Here is a 25,486-nt window from a genome sequence, read left to right as displayed (position 1 = left end):
TGTTCAGTGTATTCTGTTCGCTGATATAACCCAAGTCCCTAGAGTAGTGCCTGCCATGTAATAGACAATCAATGATTGACTGGATAAGTAGCCATACAATACTAGAGTAAATGCCAAGTATAGTTAGGTGTGATTTTCTTTCTTCTTCTTCTTTTTTTTTTTTTTGAAACGGGGTTTCACTCTTGTTGCCCAGGCCAATGGTGTGATCTCGGCCCACCGCAACCTCTGCCCCCCAGGTTCAAGTGATTCTCCTGCCTCAGCCTCCTGATTAGCTGGGATGACAGACATGGGCCACCACGCCTGGCTAATTTTGTATTCTTAGTAGACATGGGGTTTCTCCATGTTGGTCAGGCTGGTCTCGAACTCCCGACCTCAGGTGATCCACCTGCCTTGGCCTCCCAAAGTGCTGGGATTACAGGCGTGAGCCACCATGCCCAGCCAGTTAGGTGTGATTCTAATGATCATTGGTCTCCACCACTTTATGGCCTTTATTTTCCTGAGCACATTCTTTGGTTGCCTTCACATAAAAGATGCTGAGGCCAACTCTCTGCTAATAGGACGTGCTTCCTATTAGTTACTCTTTTGGCTCTGGGAATGGGTTGGTTTGTTTCAAACCAGCAGTCCCCAAACATTTTGGCACCAGGGACTGGTTTTGCGGAAGACAATTTTTCCACAGCCGGAACGGGGCGGGGATGGTTTCAGGATGAAACTGTTCCACTTCAGATCATCAGGCATTAGATTCTCATAAGGACTGTGCAACCTAGATCCCTTGTATGCACCATTCACAATTGGGTTCGTGTCCTGCCACCCACCTCCTGCTGCGTGGCCCAGTTCCTAACAGGACACAGGTACTGGTCCATGGCCTGGGGCTGGGGGTTGGGGACCCCTGGTCTAAACCATCCAAATCTTTTTTTTTTTTTTTTTTTTGAGATGGAGTCTCACTCTGTTGCCCAGACTGGCATGATCTTGGCTCACTGCAACCTCCGCCTCCTGGGTTCAAGCGGTTCTCCTGCCTCAGCCTGCTGAGTAGCTGGGATTACAGGTGCACCCCACCACACCCGGCTGATTTTTGTTTTTTTTTTTTTAGTAGAGACAGGGTTTCACCATGTTGGTCAGGCTGGTCTCAAACTCCTGACCTTGTGATCCGCCCCACCTCAGCCTCCCAAAGTGCTGGGATTGTAGGCGTGAGCTGCCGCAACCAGCACCATCGAAATCTTGCACTTGGGTTCTCTTGTGAATGCTGGAGATTTACATATAACTTTGCTTTATTAGTGCTTCATTATCTCCAAAAAATTGCTAATTAGATCAAGGAAGATACTATCATATTCACCTAGCACTCAGGACTTTCTGCCTTTTGCCTCTGTCTATCTCTGAGAGGCAAAGCAGGAGTACAAGCTGGTTTCCTCACCTGGAAAACATGTGGTGGATGGTCCATCTTTCTGTCTGGAATTCCTTTGCCCACCTTGTTTCTAGCTTAGCCTACCTGCTGCTTCAAGACTGAGATCCTGCATGGTGCTTCAAGTTGCTTTTCTCATCCCTAACTACAATTTATTCTTTCAGAGCAACGCATGACATTCTCATCCTCATTCTTTGTAATTCTGACTTTCTTGGGACAAAAGTTTTATAGAAGACAAAAATGTTTATCTGCTGACCTTCTCTCCACTATTATCCTATGACCCTGCCACATCCCCCTCTCTGAGAAACACCCAAGAATGATCAATAAATACTAAAAAAAAAAAAGAAGACAAAAATGGCAACATGCCTCTAGATAAAATTGTTGGCAGAGTTCCAATTAAAATACTGCATTCCTGGCTAGGTGCAGGGGCTCATGCCTGTAATCCCAGTACTTTGGGAGTCCAAGGCAGTTGGACTCGCTTGAGCCCAGGAGTTCAAGACCAGCCTGGGCAACATAGCAAGACCCTGTCTCTGAAAAAAAAAAACATATATATATATATATACACATATATATATATACACACACACATATATATATACATATATATACACATATATATACACATATATATACATATATACACACACATATATACACACATATATACATATATACATATATACACATATATACATATATACACATATATATACATATATATACACATATATATACAATATATACACATATATATACACATATATATATATAATGCTGCATTCCCTTAATGCTCAATTTAAAATTAAACATAAAGCAACAGAATACACTAAGTATAATGTTTTTAAGAGAATTCATTAGCAGATCTAGATACCATTTACAAACGGTTTTATTACATGTTTTTTAATTGAAATGTTTACTGAGATAATTGTACATTCACATGCAGTTGTAAGAAATAGAGAGAGATGACAGTACACTTTGCCCAGGTTCCCTCAATGGTGACATTTTACAAAACAATGGTATAATGTCATAACCAGGATATTGACATTGATACAATCTACTGATGTAATTTGGATTTCCCCAGTTGTACTCGTATGTGTGTATTAAGATCTACAGACATTTATCACCTACGTAGGTTCCTGTATCCACTACCAGAGTCAAGATACGGAACAATTCCATTACCACAAAGATCGCTCGCGTTACCCTTAATAACCATGCATACCTCCTTCCTGCCCTCCCCCTGTGGTAGCCCCTGGCAACCACTACTTTGCCCTCCAATTCTAAAATTTTGTCATTTCAAACATGTTACATAAATGGAATCATACAGTATACAAGATTTTGAGTTTTTTTTTCAGCAGAATTCCCGGAGATTCATTCAACTTGTATGTATCAAAAGTTCATTCCTTCTTATTGCTGAGTAGTATTCCATGCAGTTCGCTTAGTCTTTCACTGGTTGAAGAACATTTGGGCTGATTCCAGTTTTTTGCTCTCATGGCTAAAACATTTATATACAGACTTTTATGTGAACATAAGTCTTCATTTCTATGGGACCCACGCCCAGGACGGTCATTGCTGAGTCATATGGGGCTTGCATATTTCGTTTGTAATGAAACTGTCCAACTGTTTTCCAGAGATGCTGTACCTTTTTACATTCCCATCAGTAATGTATGAGGGCCCAGTTACTCCACATCTGCACCAGCATTTGGTATTGTCATTATTTTTGATTCTGGACTTTCTGATATGTGTGTGGTGATATCCCCTTGTAGCTTTTAATTTGCATTTCCCTAATGGTTAACAATTTTGAACATTTTTAAATGTATTTATTTGCCAGTTGTATATTTTCTTTGGGGAAATGTCTGTTAAATCCATTTCCTAACTGGACTGTTATTTTATGGTTGAATTTTGAGACTTCTATACGCATTCCAGAGACTAGTCCTTTGTTGGTTTACAAACTTTTTTTTTTTTTTTTTTTTTTTTGAGATGGAGTCTACCTCTGTCACCTAGGCTGGAGTACAGTGGCACGATCTTGGCTGACTGCAACCTCCGCCTCCCAGGTTCAAGCGATTCTCCTGCCTCAGCCTCCCAAGTAGCTGGGATTACAGGCGCCTGCCACCACATCTGGCTAATTTTTGGATTTTTAGTAGAGACGGGGTTTCACTGTTTTGGCCAGGCTGGTCTCGAACTCCTGAACTTGTGATCTGCCCACCTCGGCCTCCTAAAGATTTCCAAATATTTTCTCCTAGTCTGTAATTTGTCTTTTTATCTTCTTTACATGGGCTCTCACAAAGCAAAACTTTTCATATTGATGAGGTCTAATGGTCAGTTTTTCCTTTTATGGATTTTGCTTTTGGTGTCAAGTCTAAAGCTCTTTGCCTTTCCCTGGATCCTGAAGATTTTCTTTCTGCTATGGTCTTTTTCTAGGTTTTATAGCTTTATGTTTTAGATTTGAAGCCAATGATCCATTTTGAGTTGATTTTTGTAGAAAGCATGAGGTTTAGATTAAGGTTCTTTTTTTTTTTTTCCTGTGGATGTTCAATTTTTCTAGCACGACTTATTGATAAGACTTTGTACCTATGTTTAAAAAGAGAACTTAGCATAGTGCCAAGCACCCAGTAAGTTCTCAAGGTTTGCCAAGTGCGGTGGCTCACACCTGTAGTCGCAGCATTTTGGGAGGCTGAGGTGGGTGAATCACTTGAGCCAGGAGTTCAAGACCAGCCTGGCCAACATGGTGAATCCCTGTCTCTACTAAAAATATAAAAATTAGCCAGGCATGGTGGCGCTTGCCTGTAATCCCAGCTACTCGGGAGGCTGAGGTAGGAGAATTGCTTGAACATGGGAGGTGGAGGTTGCAGTGAGCTGATATCACACCACTCCAGCATGGGCCACAGAGCGAGATTCTGTCTCAAAAAAAGAAAAAAAAAGAAAGATGTCAGGGTCTCATCTCCTCTTTGAGGTCAGAGGAAAGCTTCTGGTCACTTTCTTGCCAGGGATTTTACCAGTGGCCAGGAAAACATCAGCCTTGCAGCCACGAGCTGGGCGTATAGCCAGGAAAGAGGTGCCCCCATCAGCCTGTAGGACTGAACAGATGATCAAACCCAGCTGAACTAAAGGTTGAAGAAACCAAGGGTGTTTTGGTTTCTAAGAGGCATTTAGTTAATCAATAGGACTATTATGTGCTATTTGGAAAGAATGAGCAAGTCTAGATGTGCCGTCTTTCCTGGATTTGCCCACAATATGAGGATTGACTGATTTAAACAGAAAGCCGGGGGTGAGAGAGAGACCTAGAGACAGAGGCCTTGACGTGCAAGTCCAGTAGTTCCTACTAAATGATGTATGTATTCACACCTTGAGAGTTCATGCCTTCAAAGGTGGCAAACTGCCACCATAGCCCACTAATTCCCAGTTGTGTTTTAAGTAACAGCAGAAAATTTACTTCTTCTATGCTAAGCAGATTTGAGCTGATGTGGTATGAAACTTCATGTTAATCTAAGTTCAGGCTAGTTACTAGGCAGGTGGTACAGGCAGAGTATGCAGCAGCCTGAAAATCTGCATGGCCATCCAGTAACAGGCAGGGCACATCACAGGGCTCTAGTAAATGTTTTTAGGGCATAGAAAAATACAAGGCAGCTATCTAAACCATCTTGTAATACAGTGCTCGGATTTAAGAACCACCTGAGATCTTGAGTTCATTTGCATACTCAATTGTATTCTCCCAAAATAAAAACTATTAAAACAATGACTCCAGAGGGCTGATAAGCCAGATCTTAGCCGATGATGGAAAGGGCGGAGGTTTTTCTTTTCTTTTTTTTTTTTTTTGAGATGGAGTCTCGCTCTGTCACCCAGGCTGGAGTGCAATGGCGCAATCTCGGCTCACTGCAACCTCCGCCTCCTGGGTTCAAGCAATTCTCCTGCCTCAGCCTTCCGAGTAGCTGGGATTACAGGCACCCGCCACCACACCCAGCTAATTTTTTGTATTTTTAGTAGAGACGGGGTTTCACTATGTTAGCCACGACGGTCTCGACCTCCTGACATTGTGATCCGCCCACCTCAGCCTCCCAAAGTGCTGGGATTACAGGCGTGAGCCACCACGCCCGGCCAGAAGGGCGGAGGTTTCTAATCGCTCATCTCTTAGAGTGTGGCCAGCATGCCTCCTGTCAGTACCATTCCTTAGCTGACCCAGGGAGGAACACAAACATTTGTTTTCTTTCTAATCACAAAGCCTGCTGTGCCACTTCTGCCAAATACCATTAACTGTCCTGGACCTGCAGTTTAATGTCCTGGCTTACTACAGTTATTATCCTCAGTCAGGGTTAAATAATCAATAAAGAGTCATTAGTGCCTGCGGTTGTGCAACTCTTGGTGTAGTCCGCGGACCAGCTGGTTAGACATGCAGGCTCAGAAGCCCTGTTCCAGTCCTACTGAATCAGAATCTGCATTCTCAACCAGACTCGTAGGAGATTCATACACACACTGAAGTTCCAATAGCCCCAGTCTACAGAGTATAGGATCCTTCTCAGATTAGAAAAGACCCCAAAGCCAAGCCCTCAACCCTAGCTATGCATGGAATCACCTGGGAGCTTTAGAACATTCAGCTGCCTGGGTTTTGCCCTCAGACATTCTGATGTGATTTGGTCTGCAGTGTGGGCATTGGAAGCTCTAAAAGCTCCCAGGTGATTCTCTATACTTCCAAGGTTGAGAGCCTTAGCTGAGCTACACAATCATATGGAAACTTTTTTTCCCCCCTAAGACTGGGTCTCTGTCACCCAGGTTGGAGTGCAGTGGCCTGGTTACTGCTTACTACGGCCTGGACCTCAGGTGATCCTCCCACCTCAGGCTCACGAGCAGCTGAGACTACAGGCACATGCCACTACACCTGGCTAATTTTTCTATTTTTAGTAGAGATGGGGTTTTGCCATGTTGCCCAGGATGGTCTCGAACTCCTGGCCCCAAGTGATTCTCTTGCCTTGGCCTCCTAAAGTGCTGGGATTACAGGTGTGAGCCACTGTGCCCGGCCTGTAACTTCTAAATAGACTTGTCTCTTGGTATCTGTAGGGGATTGGTTCCAGGACCCCCCTCAGATACCAAAATCTGAGGATGCTCATGTCTCTGATATAAAATGGCATAGTATTTGCAAATAACTTATATACATCCTCCTGTTCACTTCAAATCATCTCTAATTACTTATAACACCTAATACAATGTAAATGCTACGTGAATAGTTGTTATACTCTATTGTTGAGAGTAACAATTTTAAAAGTCTGTACACATTCAGTAAAGATGCAATTTTTCCCCAAATCTCTTGGGTCCATGATTGGTTGAATCCACAAATTTAAAACCCACGGATACAGAGGCTAACTGTATACAGATGTACAAGCCCCACCCCGGAGGTCCTTATTTCAATAGATCTAGGGTAGAGCTCAGGCGTGCGTGCCTTATGGAAGCTCCAGCTGACCCTGGGTAACTGAGGCACAGCCGTGGTTGAGAGTCCTGGAGCCCATATGGAGCTAAATCCTGGGGGGTTCCAAGTTCCACCTCCCCTGAGGAGGGCTGCAGAGAGCTAAAGGCTATACAGCTTGTGATGTACTTTCTTGGGGATTTGGGAGTCCTTGCCCATGATTTCCCACAATCTTAGCCAAGGAACACAGCATCAGGTTATTCAATACCACTTTTCAAACAGAGGCAATGGGTATTCTTCACACATAAGGCGTTCCTGTCCTAGTGCCATATATGCATCCCAGAAACACCTCACATTCTGAAAAATCACATCCTTAAAGTGTAAGGGCTTTGGGGAAAATTAGCATCCCCAAGAGGTCACTTAGGAAACAGACCATTTTGAAACCAGAAACTAACAAAATCAAAAAATGTGCCCGGGAAACTCACTTGGACTGCCCAGGGAGGTGGCCCAGGCTGGCAGGAGGCCACCATGGCAGATATTAAAAACACACAACAGAGTGGAGATGCTGGAGATCTTTCAGATGGAGCCAGCTTGAGGGTGCTGAGACCTCAAAGACAGAAGTGGATCTCTGAGCCAGCAAAGCTGCTGTTAAAGTGGGTCTGGGGGCGCCGCTCAACCTGCCCTTAGACACACGGGCTTGGAGTTTGCTTCTTAGGAGAGAGGACCACTGAGGGCAGGCTGCATTTGAAATTCTGTTAAAATACAACTTAATAGGGCCCCTGCTGCCAATGCAAAGGCTGAGTCAAAGGCTTGTTTTCCTGCTCAATTTTCTGTAATTTATTCCAGCTATTCCGGTTCCCTTTGCCAAAGAAAAACTGCGTATGAACCAATGCCACGCGTTGGTTATACTGACATCATTCTCTTGTAGACCGATCTCACAGAGCTAACTCATTACAGAAACATGTCCTGGCAAACAGCCTGCACTAAGGATTTGGATGTCTCATGTTCAGGTGGTTCTATTCTGCTTGGAGTCCCCAGGGCAGTGTCTTAAAGTGAGGGCCTGGACTATTTGCATTGGAATCACCTGATGAGGTGCGTGTTTAAAAAAACAACATAGGTCCCTAAGTTTTACCACAGACTTGCTGAACCTGCATTTTTATTAATTTTGAGGCAGAGTCTTGCTCTGTCACCCAGGCTGGACTGCAGTGGCGCAATCTCGGCTCACTGCAACCTCTGCCTCCCAGATTCAAGCGATTCTCTTGTCTCAGCCTTCCGAGTAGCTGGGACCTCAGGGGCCCGCCGCCACGCCCGGCCTTTTTTTTTTTTTAAGTAGAGACAGGGTTTTGTCATGTTGGCCACGCTGGTCTCGAACTCCTGACCTCAGGTGATCTGCCTGCTTCGGCCTCCCAAAGTGCTGGGATTATAGACGTGAGCCACCGTGAAAAAATATGCAGGCCTGAACCTGCATTTTTAATATGCGGTCTGAGGATTCTCTTGGGCATTAAAGTTTGGAAACCATGGGCTCAGTTAGATGGATCTAGAGAGAGAATACTACAACTTTTAGAGGCATTTCTGTAAAGACTCACAGGAGTTTGGAAACAACAAGAAATTTAGGCTCCTCAAGTGTAACCTCCTTTGCCCTAAGAGGAAAAACAAAAACTCGTGACTGGAATTTTCTTCTGCTTTCTAGTTGGCTTGCTATAAACGCAGCTTGTTCTTCACCTGTCTGGGGAACTGAAATAAATACAGATCCTGATTTATTGTAACTAATCCAAAACAGGTGTGCATTTTACAGCTGTGTTTTATTTTGAGGAGTAGTTCAGTGGCAGGAATTTGGGTGGCAGCAGGGGAGGCTGGTGAGAGGAGGGTCACTTGGCAATAAGGTGGGTTTTAGTCTCTGTAACAAATCTACTGCCTGCTGTTGGAGCTGAATGCGAGACATGGCCTCTGTTGGTCTTTGTTGGTCTTCTTTGGCTATGATAGAAGATGAATTTGCATCTCTGAAAGGAGATGGAAAAAGCATTGAACTAACCCAATCATATATCAAGACAAATGATAAAGCTGTGGTCATGAGATAGTGTGGGAGTTGCCGTAAATAAGTAGATAAACCAAACTGAGGAAAGAGTACAGAATCCAATACTGGAATTTGGTTTATGGATAGAAATAGTCTTTCAACTTGTAGGGAAGAGACAAGTGCTTCAATGCTGACACAATTAGCCACCATATGGAAAAGGTATCAGTACCTTACAATGGACCCCCAATAAACTGATGTTATTTGATCTCTGAGTTAAAATTTTTAAAAAACTATAAAGTACTGAAACAATTTTTCAAAATGATTTTCATGATCTTGAGAGATATAAGATCTTCTTGGGAAAATAATAGGCCTGGTGCAGTGGCTCACGCCTATAATCCCAGCACTTTGGGAGCCCGAGGCAGGTGGATCATGAGGTCAGGAGTTCTAGACCAGCCTGGCCAATATGGTGAAATCCCATCTCTACTAAAAATACAAAAATTAGCCGGGGCGTGGTGGTGCACGCCTGTAGTCCCAGCTACTCGGGAGGCTGAGGCAGAAGAATTGCTTGAATCCGGGAGGCAGAGGTTGCACCACTGCACTCCAGCCTGGGTGAGAGAGCAAGACTCCATCTCAAAAAAGAAAAAGAAAGAAAGAAAAAGAAAAAAGAAAGAAAGAAAGAAAGGAAGGAAGGAAGGAAGAAAAAAGAAATAATAATTTTGATTACATCAAATTAAAGTTTTTCTATAGAACAAAAATACCACTAAGAAAATTAAAGTGATACACTTTTTATGTAGGACATTGTAATAGACAAAGATTAATTTCCAGGGTATATAAAAATCAAATAGATAAAACATCCCTAACAATTGAATTATTTTTAAAAGGTAAATATATACAAAGTTTATGGAAGAGATAAATGGTCAATAAATATGCAAGAAGATGCTCAACCTTATGAGTAATTAGGAAAATACAAATTTTAAAGATATAACATCTTTCATCAGATAGATAAAAAAATTAAAAGTACAGTACCAAGCTGATATTATAAGGAAATGGGTACATTGCCAGTAAGATTAATTTGGCAAAATCTCTTTAAAAATCTCCTAAAATCTCTTAAAACTGAAAAGGGCATTAGCCATGATGCAGCAGTTTCACCTCTCAATATCGACTCTTGAGAGAAGCTTGCATGAAGGCCCAAGGAAGCATGTGACATCATGTGTGTTGTAGAATTATTTCTAAGGAAACGTTTCTAAGGAAATGTTCATGAGTAACTGGCTAAATAAAATGTGGCCTGCTCAAATGATGGATGCTTCAAAACAACATAGAATTAGAAAGGTACACTGAAGAATAATACATACAATATGATACAGTTTATGCCCCCCAACCATTCCATAGTAGTATATGTTATTTGTATATACATATATAAATACATAAAATTATTTTTTAGATCTGGAAGAATACATTCAAATGATAGGCTTAACTCTGGAGAGGGAAGCAAGGAACCTAACATTTGGAGGGGTGATTAATGTTTTTAAATGTTTAAGGAAATTATTTTTACTGATAATATTGAAAACTTAAAAAAAAATTTTTTTTTTATTATACTTTAAGTTTTAGGGTACATGTGCACATTGTGCAGGTTAGTTACATATGTATACATGTGCCATGCTGGTGTGCTGCACCCACCAACTCGTCATCTAGCATCAGGTATATCTCCCAATGCTATCCCTCCCCCCTCCCCCCCCCCACCACAGTCCCCAGAGTGTGATATTCCCCTTCCTGTGTCCATGTGATCTCATTGTTCAGTTCCCACCTATGAGTGAGAATATGCGGTGTTTGGTTTTTTGTTCTTGCGATAGTTTACTGAGAATGATGGTTTCCAGTTTCATCCATGTCCCTACAAAGGACATGAACTCATCATTTTTATGGCTGCATAGTATTCCATGGTGTATATGTGCCACATTTTCTTAATCCAGTCTATCATTGTTGGACATTTGGGTTGGTTCCAAGTCTTTGCTATTGTGAATAATGCCGCAATAAACATACGTGTGCATGTGTCTTTATAGCAGCATGATTTATAGTCATTTGGGTATATACCCAGTAACGGGATGGCTGGGTCAAATGGTATTTCTAGCTCTAGATCCCTGAGGAATCGCCACACTGACTTCCACAATGGTTGAACTAGTTTACAGTCCCACCAACAGTGTAAAAGTGTTCCTATTTCTCCACATCCTCTCCAAAAGGAAGACATAAACTGAGAGCTAGATTTTAGTTCTGGTTCTGCTATTAACCAACTGTATATCCTTGGGTAATTTCCTTTCCTCTCTTTGGGCCTCTTTCCTCAGTGTAAACTGAAGGGATCAAACATGAAGATCTGTTAATTTCCGAGGCAATGAGGTCCTGTGAATCCCTAATTTTACATCAGCTGCCAAAATAAATATCAAACAAAGTGGAAGAGACTGTGGCTTTCATGGTAAGGAAAGTCTGTTTAAGCAAAAAGGAAAAAAAAAAAAAATCTGATGATGTAAGAATTTTGCACAAAAACCCCCACCATAAACTGATATTAAAAACAAATAAAAACTTAGAAAAGCACTTGTGATGTACAAAGAAAGTGATGTAAGAAAAGATGAATAGCTTAATAAAAAATGAACAGGGCCAGGTGTGGTGGGTCATGCCTGTAATCCCAGCACTTTGAGAGGCCGAGGTGGGCGAATCACCTGAGGTCGGGAGTTGGAGACCAGCCTGACCAACATGGAGAAACCCCATCTCTACTAAAAATACAAAATTAGCTGGGTGTGGTAGCGCATGTCTGTAATCCCAGCTATGTGGGAGGCTGAGGCAGGAGAATCGCTTCAACCAGGGAGGCAGAGGCTGCAGCGAGCTGAGATCGCACCACTGCACTCCAGCCTGGGCGACAAGAGTGAAACTCCATCTCAAAAAAAAAAAAAAAGAACAAAGACATCAAATACGCAATTCATGAAATTCATCATAAACTTATCAACTCCATTCCTTTCTGCCTTCCTCCTTTCCTTCCTTTCTCAATTTTCAGAGATTGTTCTTAATGTGATGATACTTCATGCTAATAAGACTGTATGGAAACAGATTTTTCTCTTACACTGCTGGCAAGAGTGCAGATTAGTACAACCCTTCTGGATGTCAAATTGGTGATATTTACTAATCCTTTAACATGTAAATTTTGGTCCTGTAATTAGCCTAATAAAATTATCAGAAGTATAAATAGAGCCATCGGGACAAGAGTCTTTTCATTGTAGCATGGTTCACAATAATGAAACACTGAGAACAATCTAACAATGGAGGAATGGTAAAATATATTATGGTACAATATTCTTTGGACTATGCAGGCATTAAAAATCATGCCTTGAAAATATTTAAAGATATTTTTTAAATGCTTGGAAACAATTTACAAAGCAATATATATGTTGTTTCTTCCCTTGAGAAACTTACAGGTTCATGAGAGAAAGAGTAATCTCTTTGCCTGTGGTCACACCATTTGTTTATTGGCAGAACCAAAGCTACAGTCCTGGTCATTTTCTCAGCTTAATGCGCTTATACCTCATACCAATTCTAGCCTAAATGAGTCAGTCTCAAAGTCACTTCTTTCACTCTTACCTAAGGTAACTGACAATACATTTCATGGTTTTAAAAACAAAATGTCTCTGTTCCCCCTTTCTAGCTGTTTCACAACATGAGCTCCACTCTGTTTTACTGGAAAAATAGGATGCATATTATAAAACTACAGCTTTTAAAAATCCTTTAAGAGATGAAAAGCCAGCAAGAGAATGTTTTTCTTTGATCACTGAGGGAATAGTGTGATCATGAGCAGATATTGAAAGTTAGATGCTAGATAGGAGCCCCTCAAAAGTCCAAGGGCTCTAAAAATGAGTGTTGTAAAAAAAAAATTGAGCCAATAGATATGGATATCATTTCCTTTCTTATATTTCTAGGACCATATATGGTAAGACTGTATTATATGAGCTGCCAAATTCCCCCAGGGGGAGCATCACTCTGTAATCCTAAGGTGCTATGGGCTAATGTTTGTAACCCCTAAAAATTTATATGTCCAAGTCCTAACCTCCAATGTGATACTATTAGCAGGTGGAGTCTGTGGGAAGTAATCGGGTTTAGATGAGGTCATGAGGCTGGGGCCCCATGACCAGATTAGAACCCTTGTAAGGAGAGACACCAGAGAGCTTGCTTCCTCTCTTCTTTCTGCCATCTGAGGACACAACGAGAAGGCAGCCACCTGCAAGTCAGGAAGAGAACCCTCACCAAGAACTCAATCAGCAGCACCTTGTCTTGGACTTCCCAGCTTCCATAACTAGAAGAAATAAATGTCTCTTATTTAAGCCACCCAATATATGGCCCTTTGTGATAGCAGCCTGAGCTGAGACATAAATTCACCCTCAGAAATTACATCCACAGCTCCAGGTAATTTGGGAGCCATTTGGTACATAAATGTAGTGAACCACTAAAGGGCATCCCTGTAGTCAAAAATAGCTTCCATGTGTACCTAATTTATACCAGAGGTTAGCCTATTCACTGGGAGGCTCTAGGTTCTTTTGAATGATGCTGATATTGTGCTTATGGCACGACACCAACTGACACTTCAGTAAGGCATTTTTCTGAAATGGAATTGTTACTTACCAAAAATAAGCAGTAAGTCACAAATTACATCAGTCAGTTCTATAGTTAAAAAGACTGAAAATGAAACCATCTTGGAGGTAAATTTTTAGATCATCATCTCAACTTCTATAGGTCAAAAGTCTGCACTGATGGTAGAGAGAAACAGAAGTGTTGCCATCATCCACAAAATCATAACTGTTCATTGAATATTTGTGTGTTCCAAGTACTATATTAATGTCCAACATTTGGCATTTCTGGTAGTCCATGTAACAAAACTGTGAGCTGGCCCATAAGGCTCAAAGAGGTTAATTAACATGCCCAGGGCACCTCTATCTGTAAGTGACAAAACTGGAACTCAAGCTCCATAAGAAAATCAGATCAACACAGCACAAATTGAAGCGGGTGAAGGTGAGGATGATCACTGAATGCTGACTGAGTGTAGTCAGAATAACTCAGGTGAAAGAACCCCATGGATTGGCCCCAGCATCCAGATTGTTGAAAATACTCAATTACTCCCAAGGCAGGTGCTGATAATGCCCTGCCCCATAGCTACTCAGTCCACCTAGGTTCCCTGCAGCTGCAGGTGAAGTTTCCACCACCTGACAGCTCCCACAGCCTGAGAACTTCATGAGCTGGGAGGTTGCTTGGCCACACCAGAAAGTGGATCTGGAAGTCAGGAAAGTCCTCCACCAATGGGGGTGGGAGTTGGTAGACAGTGTCCCAGACTCCGTAGCTTCCTGTGGAGTGAGTCTAAGACATTCATCACACGATTCTTTAGAGGATCCCCAGTGATCAGGCCCCTGTTGTCCACAGCAGCCCACAGTCATTCATTCATTCCCATTTCCTGGTGGTTTTTGCTTCCATCTTATATTCCCCCTTTCTCCCCATGTTTTCTGGGATCATCTCCTGAATAAACTAACTGCATCCACTTTCTTGTCTCAGGGTCTGCTTTTGGGGGGGGGATCTTTAAGACAATTTCCTAATGCCTACCATTAAGGTTTGTTTTCCTGTCCTCCAGGACACTGAGGACAACCCCTTTTTAGATTTGACCTTAAAGGATTCTGGCCCATTCCTGAAGGCCCAGTGTTCCAATGTGGCTTATTTCATCACCCTTTCAAGATTTCAGCATCCTCGCATAACCATCCAGCCCTTCCTCACACCCTCCCCAGTAGAGTCCTAAAGCTATTTTACTGACTTTAGAGCCTTTGCTGCACATCACACTGGGGTTAGATTGGAAGTATACTTCTTTATCTCCCCTGCTAGATTTTATATTCCTTGTGGGTCACTGCTGAGCTTTCTTGGGCACATACGGTAACTGACAGATCTCAATAAATGTTAAGTTGAACATTGTCATGTAATCTGATAGGTTTACCTGTTAGAGGGGATTTAAACTCAGCAAGTGTGACAACTTCAGAAGCATTGTAATCCCAAATAATAAAAAAAATCTCAATCACAGTAATTCACTTGAAGCTATTCAAAGATATAAAAATGGAAAAGTAAATCTCTCACTGGCCATTCTGGGGCATAGGCCTACTGAGAATTAGATCTGGAAAGTCAGCATCTAACTACCTGAGAACTCAGATTGGGCAAATTCTCCAACTCTGGAAAAACAAAAATACCCTATTTCTTTTCCCTATGGAACAAAGGCAGCAGAGTGTGCCTAAGTGACCCTGCCCCCTGAAGTAGACTGCCCATGCCCATGTAACAGTATGGTATGCAGAATAATTCCCTCCAAAGACATCCACATCCTGATTCTCAGAACCTGTGAATATGTTACTGAAGTGAATTATGGCAAAAGGGACTTTGCAGATGTGATTAAGTTTATCAACCCTGACATGGGGAGATTAGCTTTGACCCACATGGTCCCACTTGGTCCCAAGGGTCCTTATAAGTGGAAGAGGGAGACAGGAGCATAGGTCAGAGAAGGATTTGAAGATGCTACTGTGCTGGCTTTGAAGGTCGAGAAAGGACCATGTGCCAAGGGATGCAGGCCAACTGCAGAAGCTGGACAGAGGGGATTCTCTCCCTGTATTAGTTTTCATGCTGCTGATAAAGACATACCCAAGAATGGGAAGAAAAGAGGTTTAATGGACACATAGTTCCACATGGCTGAGCAGGCCTCACAATCATGGGAGAAGGCAAGGAGGAGCAAGTTATGTCTTACATGGATGGCAGCAGGCAAAGGGAGTGCTTCTGCAGGGAAACTCCTGTTTTCAAAACCATCAGATCTTGTGAGACTCATTCACTATCATGAGAACGGTGCAGGAAAGAACTGCCCCCATAATTCAGTCACCTCCCACTGGGTCCCTCCCATGACATGTGGGAATTGTGGGAGTTACAATTCAAGATGAGATTTGGGTGGGGACACAGCCAAACCACGTCACTCCTCTGTAGCCTCCAGAAGGACATGGCCCTCCTGACACCTTAATTGTAGCCCAGTGAGATTCATGTTGGACTTCTGACCTCCCAAACTGTAAAGTAATAAATCTATGTTGTTCTGAGCCACTAAATTTGTGGTAATTTGTTACAGCAGTTATCAGAAACAGACAGAGCAGGTAATTTGAAAATAACATGCTTGAAGGCAAGTCTGGATATCCCTGGTTGGGTTTTTACTTCAGGTGTCAGAGAAGCAGCCCATTCCTCACGCAGACTTTGCAAATTCCAGTTGTCTTTGGCTTAGAAAATCTGATGTGGAAGAGAAAACAACAAGAAAAATGGCAATCTACTTGGCATGAAGCCAGCTTCGTTGAGAGTATCACACTTGGGGACCCAAGAAGCCTCAGAAGGTCAGGCCTGAGTCAGAGACTCCATAGCCAATCAACTATAGAATCCCTGGGCCCTTTCAGGATTCTTCTTAGGAAGTTTCCAAGTCCACAGAATCACTAGGAGTTTCTGGCCTGAGGACTGTGATGGGGTGGACTCCAGGAGAAAGTCTTCTGAGAAGGCCACACCCTGAATCAGACCCCTGGAAAGTCAAAGCAGCAGAGATGGAGCAAAGGAGGTTGTAGCTGGGGCAGGGATCCTCTGAGCAGCCTTTAGTGCAGGGTTTCTCAACCTCCACACTACAATATTGTGGGCCAGATAATTCTTTGTTCTGGGCAGCTGCCTGTGGGTTGTAGGATGTTTAGCAGCATCCCTGGCCAGTAGCAGTCTCTTCCCCTCACCCCAACCCCAGTTGTGGCTATCAAAAATGTCTCCAGACATTGCCACAGCTCCCATGGGGTGGGGATGGGGGCAAAAATCACCCCACGTTGATTAGCTTTGGCTAGATTATATACCATCACTAATCACAGTTGGGAAAGAAAATAGTTATCTCATTAAAATTAGTGCTGTCCAATAGAAATTTAATGCAAGCCAAATATGTAATTTTTTGTAAGTACAATCACAAATTGTGCAACCAACAATTACCACTATTTAATTTCAGAACACTTTCATTATACCTGAAAGAAACCCATACCTATTAACAGTCACTTCCTCTCCCCTTCTTCCCCCAGCCCCTGGCAAATCCTAATATACTTTCTGTCTTGAATAGATTTGCCTGTTCTGGACATTTTGTATAAACGTAATCATACAGTAGATGGCTTTTGTGTGTCTGGCTTCTTTCATTTAGTGTAATGTTTCCAAGGGTCACCCATGTGGGAGCATCTATCAATACTTTACTCCTTTTTATGGCCGAATAATATTCCATTTTATGGGCATACCAGGTGTGGTTTTAGTCATGTATCAGTTAATGGACATTTGGGTGGTTTCCACTGTGTGGCCATTACGAGTAATGCTGCTATGAACATTTATGTACGAGATCTTTTTGTGGGCATATGTTTTCAAATTATCTTGGGTAAGTACCTAAGAGTGGAATTGCTGGGTAACTCTATGTGTAACCTTTTGAGGAATCATCACACTGGTTTTCAAAGCAGCTATGCCATTTTACATTCCTACCAGCAGTGTATGATGGTAAGACACTTACGTCTTTTACTTTTTTTGGAAGCCAAATTTTTAAAAAGTACAAAGATACAGGTGAAGTGAACTTTAATAATATATTTTACTAACTCAGTATAACCAAATATTTCAATATGTAAATATAAAAATTGTTAATGAGATATTTTACTTTTTTTGGTATTAAGTCTTCAAACTCTGGTGTATATTCTCCATTCATAGCATATCTCAATTTGGACGCTAATTATTCTTTGGAAATACTTGATCTGTATTTAGAGTTCATGAAATTAATTTGGAAGGGTAGATTCACATATCCAAATTGTTCCAAACCTATTAAAATTTCTTCCTAACAATATCACATATATCAGCTTTTAAATTTACATGCACATTAATTAAAATTAAAAATTCAGTTCCTCCTTCAAACTAGGCATATTTCAAGCCTCACTAACCACATGTGGCTCAAAGCTCCCAGGTTGGATAGTCCAGCTCTAAGTGATTTCTGTTGTCATTGTGATTATTTTTATATATTTTAGAGACGGGATCTCGTTTTGTCATCCAGGCTGCAGTGCAGTGGTGTGATCATAGCTTACTGCAGCCTGGAAGCTCCTGAGCTCAAGGAATCCTCCCACCTCAGCCTCCCCAGTAGCTGGGACTGCATGTACTCAGCTCTATTGTAATTTTTTAAAAGCTATTGCCCTGGGCCTCAATGTTGGTTTTCTTTCCTCTTTTACAGCTGATCCAATGACAAACTATAAATACATATATATATATACACACACACACACACGTATATATATGTGTGTATATATATACACACACTATAGTTTATATGTAATTCTTATATATAATTCTTTTTCTCCTTAATAGACTTTTTTAGAGCACTTTTAGGTTCACAGAGAAATTGAGCAGGAAGTACAGAGATTTCCCATATATGTCCTGCTCCCACAAATGCACAGCCTCCCCTACTATCTACACGGCATCAGAGACTGCATTTGTCACAATCAGTAAACCTACATTGACACATCACCGTCACCCAAAGTCCATGATTTACATGAGGGTTCCCTCTCGGTGGTGCCCATACTGTGGGTTTGGACGATGTCTAATGACACACCTCCCCCACCATCATGTGTGATTCTGCCCTAGAGGAAGGGCGGCTTCCTGTATGGCAGTGTTCTTAGCCATGGTCTGCTGGTTTAGAACAAGTGGCAAACAGCAGCACTGGTCACCCATGAGCCCCTCCAGCCTCTCGGCCCTCAACCCTCACAGACCTTATTTCCAGTGGCCAGCCCTGCTGGGCAGCCCCCACTGCCAGGGCTTTAGTGTCCCAGTTGGCATCCTGGCAGCCATGCCACTCATTGGACGGTCTCCACTGTGTCTCTTGTATCACTTTAAAAACAACATGCCACCCTGCCTCCAGGCCATCTCTCAGGTTACCGTGGAGCTACAGGACGAAAGAGGACACGTTCCATTCATCTGTGAGGTCACAGGTTATTGGGCTTAGGAGATCTTATGTGGAATAGGAAGCTGGGGGTCGGGAGTAGGTAGCGTTTGTCATGAGCTTTCATCATGCAAAGTCTAAGGGCTCATGTCTGCAATGAAGAGACAGCAGCACCGTCTCCCCTGGGGCAGGGATGCCACAGCCCAGCCCTCAGGGACTCCAGGTTCATACAGGACAGTGGCCCAGCCCTCAGGGGCTCTAGGTTCATACAGGACAGTGCTTCTCTTCTGGGGAGTTTGTCAAGATTCAGCGAGTCTGGGGAGGAGCCTGAGACCATGCATTTCTAACAGATTCCTAGGGATTTCTACCCTTGGTATAATGAGGGCTTAGGGCTTTCCCCAGAAAGGATTAAATATGCCCCACCCTTCCCTCCCACCTTCCTCCACCAGCTCCACCACCCAGTAGCTAATAACAGCTGACACGTATTGAAGGTAGAAATGTGCGGGGCCTGGGCTAAGCACTTTGCAGCGGCTGGCTCATTTCATTATCTCAACAGCCCTGTGAGATAAAGCCTGTCAGCCAGGCTCTACGTCAGGAAGCCGCGAAGCCTTGCTTTGAATGCAGGCTGCTGACTCCAGGCTCTGTCTCTATCGATGAGGTTAAATAGCTTCCCTAATTCCATTTTAGGTCTGAGTTCCTTAGCTCTCCTCAAAACTAAAATAACTGTCGATAACAGTGGTGGCCTCTGGTGAAGGTGACTGAGTAACTGGGTGGAGAGACACAATTTTTACTATATACCTGTTCACTGCATACCTCATGAATTGTGTGTTGTGTGTGTGTGTGTGTGTGTGTGTGTAAGATCTAGTGCAATAAATTAATGAATAGCTTTAAAAGACAGTTTTTAAGGCTGGGCATGGTGGCTCAAACCTGTAATCCCAGCACTTTGGGAGGCTGAGGCTGGTGGATCACTTGAGGTCAGGAGTTTGAGACCAGCCTGGCTAACATGGTGAAAACTTGTCTCTACTAAAAATACAAAAATTAGCCAGGCGTGGTGCGGGTGCCTGTAATCCCAGCTACTTGGGAGGCTGAGGCAGGAGAATCGCTTGAACTGGGGAGGCAGAGGTTGCAGTGAGACGAGATTGTGCCACTGCACTCCAGCCTGGGTGACAGAGCAAGACTCTGTCTCAAAAAAAGTTTTTAAAAGGCCCAGGGCCTTCACAGTTAGAACTATGTACAAGTAGCAGAGCCTACTGTCAGGGCAGGGGGATGAGACAGTGTTCACCATGTTGGGCCACCAGCATCTCCACTGAAATGGTTGGGGTTCTTCGGGCCTCATGCATGCCCCTCCCATTCTCCAGGAGTGTGCAAGGCAAAGCTGGCCTGCAACTTCCCACCAGATGATGAAGGGTACACTTAGCACCTGGTTGGCGAGGACATTTCCAGAGTAGGTAGACTTTATAACAATTCAATAAATAGTAATATTGGTTAATAATGGTGCTATTCAAAGTCAGACATGAGAATTCTTTCCCTTCAGACAGCTTGGAACAAGTCTGAATTGCTCAGTGCTTACCTTTGCTCTTTTGTGATATTATATACATTGACAAAGAAGAGAAAATCAGGATAATAACCAAGAAATGATTAGACTTAGCCATTGTGGGTACCTAGATATGATTCGAATCTCAGTGTTATCTCACCTAAGCTAGTTACTGTACTCCTGAAAATGTGAATTTTAACATATTTTAAAGAAGTGCAGGTTAATTACTTCCAAATCCACATATGGAGTGAATCTAATTGTTAAGAAGAGGCTCTGGCTTAACCAGTTGTTACTCGAACAACTCGAACTTGCAGTTTTCTGTGTTCCCACCCTCTTGAAGTGTTATGTGTTAAGATTGTACCAGGCAGACCCTGCCATATGCCTGTTGAGCTGTGTATTAGTCCATTTTCATACTGCTATGAACAAATACCCGAGACTGGGTTTAATGGACTGACAGTTACACATGGCTAAGAAGACCTCACAATTATGGCAGAAGGCGAAGGAGGAGCAAAGCCATATGTTACATGGCGGCAATAAGAGAGGGTGTGCAAAGAACTCCCCTTTATAAAACCATTAGATCTTGTGAGACTTATTCACTATCATGAGAACAGCACAGGAAAACCCGCCCCCATGATTCAATTACCTCCCATGGGGTCCCTCCCACAATATGTGGGGATTATGGGAGCTACAATTCAAGATAAGATTTGGGTGGGGACACAGCCAAACCATATCAAGCTGGTTCCAATGATGGGCATAAACAGGCTTGTTAACCCCAGGCCAGATCCTTTGAATCTCCAGACCTGAGAAAAGGGAGGGCAGAGAAGCCTGTTACTTCATGGCTGGTCGAAAGGACCAACTGAAGCACAAGACACACTGATCTCGGGGATCCTAGGCAAGATCCTCAAGAGAATTAGAGGCTGGGGACCCTTGGCAGGCTGCCGGGGAGGGGACATCCCCCATGGGGTGGAAGGAGGAGCACCTGCAGGTCAGTGCCCACTCCGCGATGCTACTCTCTGTCTTATGATCAGGGCTGGTGGATCAGGATGTGGCCTTTAGTGACAGGGAATGAGAAATGAACTCTGAAGCCCATCACACTATCAGCAACCATGGTGCCTAGTTTTCTTCTTCAAACCCCTGCAGTCAGAGAGACAAGAGTGGCAGATTTTTTACCATTCTGAACCAACTCTGTGCTAGGCAGACTGCCTTTGTCTTCCACATAGATCTACCCTGAGAAGCATCCACACGAATGTCCATCATTCCAGCCCCAAAGACGATAGCTGAGCTAACACGTTTGTATTAGTCCGTTTTCATACTGCCGTAAAGAACTGCCTGAGGGTGGGCACAGTGGCTCACGCCTGTAATCCCAGCATTTTGGGAGGCCGAGGCAGTGGATCACTTGAGGTCAGGAGTTTGAGACCAGCCTGGCCAACATGGCGAAATCCCGCCTCTACTGAAAATACAAAATTAGCCAGGCTTTGTGGCGCACACCTGTATTCCCAGCTACTCAGGATGCTGAGGCAGGAGAATCACTTGAACCTGGGAGGCAGAGGTTTCAGTGAGCCAAGATCATGCCACTGCACTCTAGCCTGGGTGACAGAGTGAGACTCTGTCTCAAAAAAAACAAAAAACAAAAAACAAAAAAAACCCAACTGCCCGAGACTGGGTAATTTATAAAGGAAAGGATTTAATATGACTCACAGTTCAGCATGGCTGGGGAAGCCTCAGAAAGCTTACAATCACGGCAGAAGGTGAAGGGGAAGCAAGGCACCTTCTTCACAAGGCAGCAGGAAGGAGAAATGCCAAGTGAAGCAGGGAACAGGCCCTTAGAAAACCATCAGATCTCGTGAGAACTCACTATCACGAGAACAGCATGGGAGAAACCGCCCCCATTGTTCAATTAGCTCCACCTGGTCTCTCCCTTGACGCGTGGGGATTATGGGGATTACAATTCAAGATGAGATTTGGGTGGGGACACAAAGCCTAAACATATCAACATTTATTAAGCACTTACTTGGTGTATCAAGTACTGGAGCAAGCAGTCTCCATCCCTCACTGAGCCTATTTGTAGTGAAATTCCCTGAGCTGGAGTCCTGAGGGTGGTTGCTGAAGCATTCTTAGCCTTCAGGCCTTGTGTCTAACCCATTCCCAAATCCTGTCTGTTCTAATTCCGCAGTGTCTTCTGCAATGGAACTTTCCTCTCTGTATTAAATTCCAAGGGCTGCCATAACAAAGCACCCAAAACCGGGGTGCCTTCAAGGATCAGACATTTATTTTCTCACAATTGAGAAGGCACAGTCTGAAATCAGCAGACAGTTGGCAGTATCGGTTTTCCCTGGAGGTCTGAGAGAGAAGCCATCCCATACTTCTGGCCTAGCTCCAGTGGTGGCCAGCAGCCCTTGGGGGTTCCTTGGTTTGGAGCCAACATTAATCCAATCTCTGCCTCCATCATCACATGGCCTTCTTCCCTCTGTGTCTCTGTGTTCAAATTTTTCTCTTCCCAGGAAGACAACAGTCACTGGATTAGGGCCCACTGTAATCCAGTATGACCTCATTTTAATGTGATTATATTTGTAAAAACCTACTCCCAAGTAAAGTCATATTCTCAGGTACCAAGGGTTAGAACTTGAACCTATTTTTGGGGGACACAATCAACCCACTCTCCATTCCCCCAGCCACCACGGTAGCCCAGGCTTCATAATTTCATCTGGGCCACTGCCATAGCTTTCTTTCTAGATCATTAACAACCTTCTCTCCTTATAGAACACCTGCCGACCCTAAGTCTTGACCACCTCCCTACACAGAATGTAAGTTTCAAGAAGACAGAGACTTTGTCTGGTGATATTTTCCTTAGAAGCTAGGACAAGGCCAGGAACATAGACGGCTTTCAACAAGTATTTGTTGAATAAAGGAATTAATGAATGTACATGCATCAGCAGCAAATATATTGATTCTGTATCTTTCCTTGATACACTTGTCCCTTCTCTTCTCCCCCAAGTGATTATTTCTACTGTAGCAAGTTATTTCTGTCTCTGTGCTAGCCTTTACATATAGTCATTTGTTTGCCCAGCTGGGGTGTTATTCTGTGAGCTGGGTTGGGACAGACACTAGGTCTGATTCATCTTGGAATGTGCAGAAGAAACACAGTGTCTGTCAATATTTGTTGAAAGGAATTAGATTAGTTAATGAGGCAAGACAGAAACATGAAAAATTATATTCCCCCGCCCCCTCCAATTGACTGCCTCTACCACATTTGCAGAACTGGGGTGGGGGTGGGAGGTAGGGCAGGAGGTAAAATTGCAAATTCTGTGAGTTCCCCTTTCTGCTGATGCTTGAAAAATTATCTTTCTGAGTCAGCACAGGTATTTTGATACTGCCTTGCGATTTGGGGCATTTTTTTTTAAAGTGATGATTTAAAAACAAGTGCTTTCACATTTACCATCAAACTGATGGGGTTGGATGGGAAAATAACCATCATGAGAACCATTTACTCCTTCATCTCTTAAATTTCTAGTTCAGGGTCTAAATCTGACCATAAACTTAAGGAACTCTTCAGTCCCTGCCTCTTCATAAGGAGATAGCAGAACATTCCACTCAGGCATGGGTTGGTCTTCATCAGAACATTCTGAAGTGGCTGGTGCTGACTGCAGGGTCTGGAAGGCTGGGCTGGTGACAAGGAATAGACTTGGCTGCACTGAATTCCACTCTCTGGACAGATTTTGCTTAGCACAGAAGTAGGCATAACTTCCAGGAGAGGGACAACCTCCCTATCATTGTCCTGCCACTAAAATCTCATTTGAAATCTTTCTCTTCTCAAGTGTACACCACCCACCCAGTCAAGTGACTATGCTTCACTGCTGATTGTGGACAGTAAATGGGAGACCATGGAGTGGGGGGCCAAAAGGACAGGCTGGAAAAAGAATGGATTGCTTTAGTGGGTTGAATCGTGTTCCCTGCAATTTTGTGCACCTGGAACCTGCAGATATAATTAGCTAAGATAAGGTCATACTGGACTAGAGTGGGCCCTAAATCCAGTGACTGGTGTCCTTATAAGAAGAGGAGAGGACACACGAAAAGATATAGAGGGAAGATGGCCACATGAAGACAGAGGGAGAGACTGGAGTGATGCATCTACAGGTCAGGGAATGGCGAGGATGGCCAGGAGCCACCAGAAGCTGGAAGAGGCAAGGGAGGACCTCCAGAGGAGTGCAGCCCTGGCGACACCTTGAATGCACACTTCTGGCCTCCAGAACTGAGGGAGTAAAGCTGTGGTGTTTTAAGCTGCCCAGTTTGTGGTCATTTGCAGCCCTAGGAAACAGGTACAGTTGCCAATAGTGTAGATACAGTGAATTATTAAGAAAAAAATGTGGGTTTTTTTTCCATTTTTGTTTCTGGGACCTTCTAAAGAAGCCCAGGAAACTAGGGTTACCTCCATCTCGGGGGTGAGATGGTGATGAGGTGAAGAGGATTGTATGCAACAGAGATGAGGAAGGGGTTGTATATGATAGAGGTAGGGATGGGGTTGTATACGATGGAGGTGGGGATGGGGTTGCATGTGATGGAGGTGGGGATGGGGTTGTATGTGATGGAGGTGGGGATGGGATTGTATGTGATGGAGGTGGGGATGGGGTTGTATGTTTCGGAGATGAGGATGGGGTTGTATATGATGGAGATAGGGATGAGGTTGTATGTGATGGAGATGTGGATGGGGTTGTATGTGATGGAGGTGGGGATGGGGTTGTACGTGATGGAAGCGGGGACGGGGTTGTACACGATGGAGGTGGGGATGGTGTTGTATATGATGGAGATGGGGATGGGGCTGTACATGATGGGGAGGGGGTTGTACGTGATGGAGATGGGGATGTGGTTGTATGTGATATAGATGGAGATGGGTTGTATCTGATATAGATGAGGGTAGAGTCATATATGATAGAGATGGGGATGGGATTGTAGGTGATGGAGATGGGGATGGGGTTGTATGTGACATAGATGAGGGTAGAGTCATATATGATGGAGATGGGGATGGGGTTGTAGGTGATGGAGATAGGGATGAGGTTATATGTGATAGAGACAGGGATGGGGTTGTTCATGATGAAAGCAGGGATGGGGTTTTACGTGATGGAGATGGGGATGGGTTGTATATGACA

The 25,486-nt window shown here is 43.4% G+C and overlaps 1 protein-coding gene and 1 long non-coding RNA gene across 8 annotated transcripts in view; one reads left to right on the top strand and one right to left on the bottom strand.

Annotated features, from left to right (window-relative positions):
* The window catches only part of ALPK2 (alpha kinase 2), a 148,230-nt gene that overhangs the window by 53,284 nt on the left and 69,460 nt on the right, over positions 1 to 25,486 (top strand). The gene's annotated exons all lie outside the window — the stretch shown is intronic.
* LOC107969506 (uncharacterized) lies at positions 8,572 to 19,195 on the bottom strand. The gene is made up of 2 exons (XR_001711371.3): positions 18,639 to 19,195; positions 8,572 to 8,788 (listed from the first exon to the last, which is right to left on the bottom strand). It is a non-coding gene; the product is annotated as an uncharacterized LOC107969506 (long non-coding RNA).

Source organism: Pan troglodytes, chromosome 17 (genome assembly GCF_028858775.2).
Source record: "Pan troglodytes isolate AG18354 chromosome 17, NHGRI_mPanTro3-v2.0_pri, whole genome shotgun sequence".
NCBI classification, from domain to species: domain Eukaryota; kingdom Metazoa; phylum Chordata; class Mammalia; order Primates; family Hominidae; genus Pan; species Pan troglodytes.
Note: the sequence above shows the minus strand (reverse complement) of the source record. Positions and strands in the feature narration are given on the sequence as shown.